The following is a 6,698-nucleotide window of genomic DNA, read 5'->3' as shown; positions in this document are numbered from 1 at the left end:
AGAGCGACTGTTGAAAATAAGTGTATCGGTAAAGTTATATTCGGAAAGAATAAACCAGTTTTATTAAGAAAGGACTTGTGTCGTTAAAGTTTCGTGGGAACGAAGTTACGGAAAATCAACTAACGAACGGAGACGTAACTATATGAAAAGAAAGATTTATATAAAACAAGTAGTCTCGGTTGGATTATACGAAACGTTTGTCCAAGCATTTTTTACAAATTAAAAATGTAAACGTATTTATCATTTCTTATATAAACTAAAGCCAAACGTGCGTAATACAAGCTTTAAATATTTATTCACACAGAATGCGTGCAAAGAATACAATAACGAACATAAAGGAACATGTCCTTGTATTCTTGAAATTCGCCACAAACTTTAAAGTGGGTGACTCGTTACTGCTCGACTGACCTTTAAAGTCACTGCTCGACTGACCATTACACTATCAGTCGGTGTGTGAAACAAATCGGTAATGGTATTGTTTGTATAATTTGATATCAATTCTACTGTAAAATCACAAAGTTTTGTTAATTTTAAGTATGTGACATAATTTCTTTTTGTCAAAAATAAAGAAATATCAATAGTCTCAGCGATATATTCGACTCCAAACTGAACATTCTACAGAAAATCACAAAGGTTTTAATATTCTATTGAAGTCTATGACGAAACGTAAATTAGCAAAAGTTCCAAGTGATTTTTCGCTTACTTTCTGAAAAGTTTACTCAAGTGATCGACTATATTATACAGTAAATCGTTCATTTAGAAAACCGTTTGTAAAGGCCTAATATAAGTGTCCCTATATCTAGTTGGAGCAAATTGTTCGTATATAGTTTAATACTTTCTGAGTAAAAGCAGATGTAAGAACCAAAACAAGGGTATATATATATATATCTGATGATAAATAAAATACATTCGTACATTGTATTACTTTTAGTGGATATGGTTCTGGCAATAATACCTACAGATTGAGCTGTTTTACGTCTAAAGCGACATCTAACAGATTGAATACACAATCGTATTTTCATTTATACGCACAACTTTAATGCTTTTATATGATACAAACTGCCTATTTTATCTGTTTTATTTTGTATTATTCAGACAAAAATATCCACTAGAGTTATATATCTAAACCGTAAAGTCAAACTGTACTGCACTGCGGTTACTTAATGTGTTAATATTTATGTAGAGTTTGAACATTTTAATTGTAAAGCGACTTCAAACAGTCCGTTTCACGACTACATAGCTTGTAAGTTAAGTTAGTGTAAGGATATCTAGAGTTTGGATGTTTTATATTAATAAGAACAAAATGTCCCTCTTAAGACTATATTGCAAATTAGCCTAATATGTGTGTGTGTGTGCAGGGCTGACGAGAAGGAAGAGTGGGGGGGGGGGGCAGCTATCCCGGGGATCTGTTGAAGGGCCCGGAAGTGGAATATTCCAAAGTTCACCAGAAATGTATACTATTTAATGAACTTTTTCATGGATTCATGAAGAAATTTATCACCCAAATTTTTTTAATGAAAAATCAGCAAAAGTTAATAAACAGAATGAAAGGGGGGGGCGATGATATTACTGACCCCGGGGCCTGGGCTGGCTCTTGACGTCCCTGTGTGTGTGTGTAAACCTTGAAGTACGTGATACAGTTAATTAAAGTCTGATAGATAAAATGTTAATTTTAACTATTCAAACCGTGTGTTTGTTATTACGATTTGAATACAAATATCGTTCCGTTCGTATCAATATATAAAATTAAAATGTTTAGGGTTAACGTGGACAAAAGTCCTTTACGTATATTGTAAGTTAAACTGGTATATGAATAGCCATTCAATACACTATACAAATCAAAGTGTAGTATATATAATATTAGTTTTAAGCATTTAGACGTTTTGCTTATTATTTATACTGAGTGAAACTGTAAAGTTGATCTCCAAGATAACGCAGAAACCAATACCATGTTAAAAAACTATAGCAGTAATTTAGTATAACATGTCACAGCTTGGCATTTACGATCAACAACACTCTCTTATGGCTCACAAGCGAACAATATAACAAATCAATTATCTACACAGTATAGCGCCGCCCAGTGGCACAGCGGGATGTCTGCGGACTTACAACGCTAGAATCCGGGTTTCGATACCCGTGGTGGGCGGAGCACAGATAGCTCATTGTGTAGCTTTCTGCATAATTACAAACAAACACAGCATAGCTGATCTCACCCCCCCCTACAACTGAGACTATCTGCCCCTAGTGACACAAACAGTAACTATGACGTCAGGTGCCTCCCCGGTCTCAAAGGATACTCCGCTGAATAGCACCTTTATGATCTCAAGTGCCTGTATCGTTTGTACGGAGGTTAGGAGGATTAACTGCTGTCAAGCGGTAAGTTTATGGACTTGCAACGCATAGGTCCATGGTTCGATTCCCCTTCGTGGACAGAGTGCAGATATCCCATGGTGTACCTTTGTACTCAGGAAACAATAACGAGGGATGTCGAAAGATCATCCCCAATATTGTGAAACGTCGAAAAAAATCCATTATCCTGTGATTTTTTAAAACCAAACATTTTACTTTGACTTAAATCATTTAAATCCTTTGTGTCAATGAAAAAGACCCCTCACTCTACTCTGTAGTGCTGGCCATTCCCCTAGCTCACACCATCTTACTCTTTAAGCAACACGAAGATCCATATTTGCGTGTGTTCTTGCCATCTGATTACATTTATAAATTCTATTTTCTTTTTGGAGCTGTTATTCACCATTTTTTCCCCCCATAAGAGCTGCTTTGTGCTGAGGATGACGTTTGTTTTGCCTGATGTTATTTTGTGCCTTGTGTGATGTTGTTATATGTGTTTGCTAAGACTAAAACCTATAGTACTATAATGCAGTGAATCATCACTTGTGTAATCTAGTCATCGTTTCTACTGTAATCTTATGATTAATGTCACTTAATCGTTGTCACGATATAATAGAAAGTGAGAAGACAGAGAGAACACAAAGATAAACCCTGAATTTTTAACTTGCTTAAAACACACTGTTATTAAAAATGAGAGAAGTCTTACGAAGAGTACAGTATTTCTTTCTAACCGAGTTTACAGAATTAATTATATTGAGTACCCTTTTTAAAAAATTGTGACAGGTGATTTTCTTGTGATAATATCTCAAGTAGTGTTCAAATTGGAATTTTGAAGGAGGAGAAACTTCCTTCTGTGTTCCACTTTCTAGTAGCACCACACTTATATTAAGGTGGCCCCAGGGGCGTCGAGAACAAGCCCAGGCCCCGGGATCAGTAATATCATCGGACCCCTTTTCATTCTATTTATTTTGGAATATCCCACTACCGGGCCCCGGGGCAACTGCTCCCCTCTCGTCAGCCCTGGATGGCCCTTATTTTTGTAAATCACAACTCTCATCCTCTTACTCCTCTCAATCTATAACATTTCACCAGATAATAATACCTGGGAAGTTTAAAGGAAATCGACAGTTAAGGGTGCTTCACAGGGCTCAAAAGTCAATTACAAAACTTGAAGGTTAAATTTTCCGATCAAGTAATTTTTGGAACAACAGAACAGTATGGAGAAAATTGTCCTAGATTTTTCTACAACATCAGTGGTGCATCTCTGATAAAAGGCACAAATTCATACCTGTACAACGAGACAGTTGATGAAACAATTAACATTAACTTAGCCATTAACACGTAATATTTTAGACAAAAGAAAAACGACCGCGATATTAATTATTGAGAGAATCTTGAAGAAAAATGTTCGTAAAGTAAAGAAATTAGAGTACAATCTCGACGACACCTACATTATAAGAGAGCTGATTAGGACGAAATTTATATTTTGAATAGGTACAGGTTTTTCCTAGAACGAACATGCCCCCTCTACACACCCACATAAATTTAAAAGTACTGATTTATGTCAATATTCACGCTGTCCTAATTTTTATAACATATAACATTAAGTAGTACAAAGACTACAAATACAACTGTCGCATCCCAGCGGGACTCAAATCTGGCATTAATGAAAGTCTTTATCGGTACTGGATATGGCAGGTGTAGTTTGGTTGACATATTATGATATATTTTTCTTGGCTTTCACTCATACATTTTTATAATTAGAAAGTAATCATGCTGCATCAATATTCTAATATATAAGTTAGGTCTTGAAACAAAAGATGTAGGTTTCAAGTTATATTTGAAAACTGTCAATTTTATCCAGTTCAAATAATATAAGTTAGAATAACACGAATATATATATATAATCAGCTTTTACTTGTACGACATCAAAATCACAAAGATGGCGCTAGTCACTGAAATATGCTTCTCAAATTAACTGATCGAAGGGAGTACATATATTGTTTGGGGCGTGGAGGAGGTTCTAAAAGAGAAAAATACTAGAAAAACAAGGTATTTCTGTATGCAGTTTAATTTGAAAAGTATAAGTATTGTGAAATTATTAAAACCTAACTCATAAAAACGAGGTTCAATGTGACTAATATAAATAATTAACCCGGTAAACCGTAAAGTAAGTCAGCCTTAAGTTAAAATTGAACTTCAAAATTCAAGTCAACTTTTCAAATTCAGCTACAAGTTAATTTGTTAAACTTCTTATTAATAATATTACATTACTGAAGTACTACCTGTTCTTAAAGTATAATGGTGTATAGAGTTGCTTCTTAAAAATAGAAATATAGAACGTGCAGCGTACACGTTTCACATGATAAAAACTGAAGCCTATATTTGTACTCGTAGTATTACTATTAGATTTACTATGCCTGTGAGTATTAACTCAGTATTATTAGTATTTAGCTGGTAGTTTCGGGTGATCAAGATTTCTAAACTGAAAAACAGGGATAGCCCAGCTTTTGCTCCTAATTTCAAAATGGTTATTACAAATTTGAAATCACTTACTTTTTATTAATTTACCTTAAATATTTTGAACTGTTCCACAATATTTTCAAATATATTAATACAATAATAATGGCATAGTTTTGAAATAATTTCAACTAATTTTTTTTGGGGTGATAGAAACGAACGAATGAGCAAAATAGTCAAATTTATACATCCGAGAAATATTAAATTATTCACTTTGTCCAATTCATCATAAAATAGGTAACTTCATACAAGGATTTATTTAACAATCCATAACGTTTTCAAACACAGTGCTTTTAGTATTACTTTGAAACTTTTTAGACATATATTTGTGATTGTGTAAGATGTATTTTGAACATGAGCACTGCCTCCACATTCAGATCTGGATTTCTCACCAAGCACATATGAAACTTTTGAGAGTTTGGTAGCAGGAGAGTACATGTTACAACAATGAGCAAGTCAGGTAGGCCTGTTACATTTGTGATGTGACTAAAAGCTTGATGTCTTTATTATAAAACCAGGATGTTTCACATGTCCCAAGGATGCTTTTTGGGACAAACTACCATAAATAGGGGCTGTCCTATCAAAATTGGGATGTCTATTCACCCTAAAATAGTCGAGAGACATCTTTGGTAGTCCTTCTATTACTAACTTTTGCCAGAAATCTTCAAGAAAAAAGCAATGTCTAAAAGTAATAATTCCTAAATTTATGAAAAAAGTTGATAAATTTGTTAATATGATTAGGTTTCTTTTTATATTTCATCTAATCAACCTGAAGGTATAAAGCTGTATTACTGTTATGAACCAAGATCCATTTACTATCAAGAAACTGTATTTGCTGTTGTACATACAGTATGTGTAAATTAAATATGACTGGAATCTTAACTGCAAACTTTCTACAGCATGGTTGCTTTTTTTAAAATTAACATTAACTCTAATAACTAAGGATTAAAGTTTTAGTTCCCATATGGCATCAAGACAAGTGTTTGTAGGCCTTCCTGAATTTTGTGGAATTCATAGGCTATGGGAGCTGAAGTGTATGAGAGATGTATGTAGTTCTTGCTGAATAATAATAAAGGCCATCAGGCTATTACTTTTTTGTTAAAACATAATGTTTTGGGACAACATGGGACCTGTTGGTCCATCTCGGATGTTCCATTCTCTAAACTAAATTAAAATAATTAATAAAAATAATCTTAGAGCCTGTCCTTATCATTCATATACTTATCAAGCTTTTTCTTAGACTTACTGCCTCTACAACTTCCAAAAGCCAACCACCCTGTTACAAAAATAAAACTGTCTTAGCTGAAGATTACCCCTACCCTGCCAAAATTGATATTTATGTCACTAGTTCTGCTATTCTCACTGTTAAATATGAAAAAAGATGATGCATCAACACTATCAATTCCCTTTATAATCTTAAACACCTCAATCAGATCCCCCCCTAACTCTTTCTTTTTCAAGAGAAGAAAATTTGAGAGATTTCAACCTCTCCTCGTATGACAACCCCTCCATCCCGGGCACCATTCTAGTAACCCTTCTATGAACCCTTTCCAACAATTCAATGTCCTTCTTCAGGTAAGGAGCCCAAGACTGAACATAGTATTCCAGTGACCCATACAATGAAATTATAACCTCTTCAGACTTGTATTCAATATTTCTGTAGATACAACCTAAAATCCTATTTGCCCTACCACTAGCAACAGCACACTGTTTGGATGGATTTAGAGACTGATCGACTATTACACCAAAATCCCTTTCTTTCATAACACTATTAAGGTTATTCCCATCCAAATTATACTTATGATTCAAGTTATGATAACCCACGTGCA

The 6,698-nt window shown here is 34.2% G+C and overlaps 1 protein-coding gene across 1 annotated transcript in view; it reads left to right on the top strand.

Annotated features, from left to right (window-relative positions):
• Positions 1 to 4,313: 4,313 nt before the first annotated feature.
• The window catches only part of LOC106471064, a gene marked incomplete at its 3' end in the record, with an annotated part of 14,929 nt that continues 12,544 nt past the window's right edge, over positions 4,314 to 6,698 (top strand). Inside the window, exon 1 of the mRNA XM_013931651.2 lies at positions 4,314 to 4,401. The remainder of the gene's footprint in view (positions 4,402 to 6,698) is intronic.

The sequence above is a fragment of the Limulus polyphemus genome, unplaced genomic scaffold (assembly GCF_000517525.1).
Source record: "Limulus polyphemus unplaced genomic scaffold, Limulus_polyphemus-2.1.2 Scaffold4383, whole genome shotgun sequence".
Lineage (NCBI taxonomy): Eukaryota > Metazoa > Arthropoda > Merostomata > Xiphosura > Limulidae > Limulus > Limulus polyphemus.
This window is presented reverse-complemented; position numbering and strand designations above follow the sequence as displayed.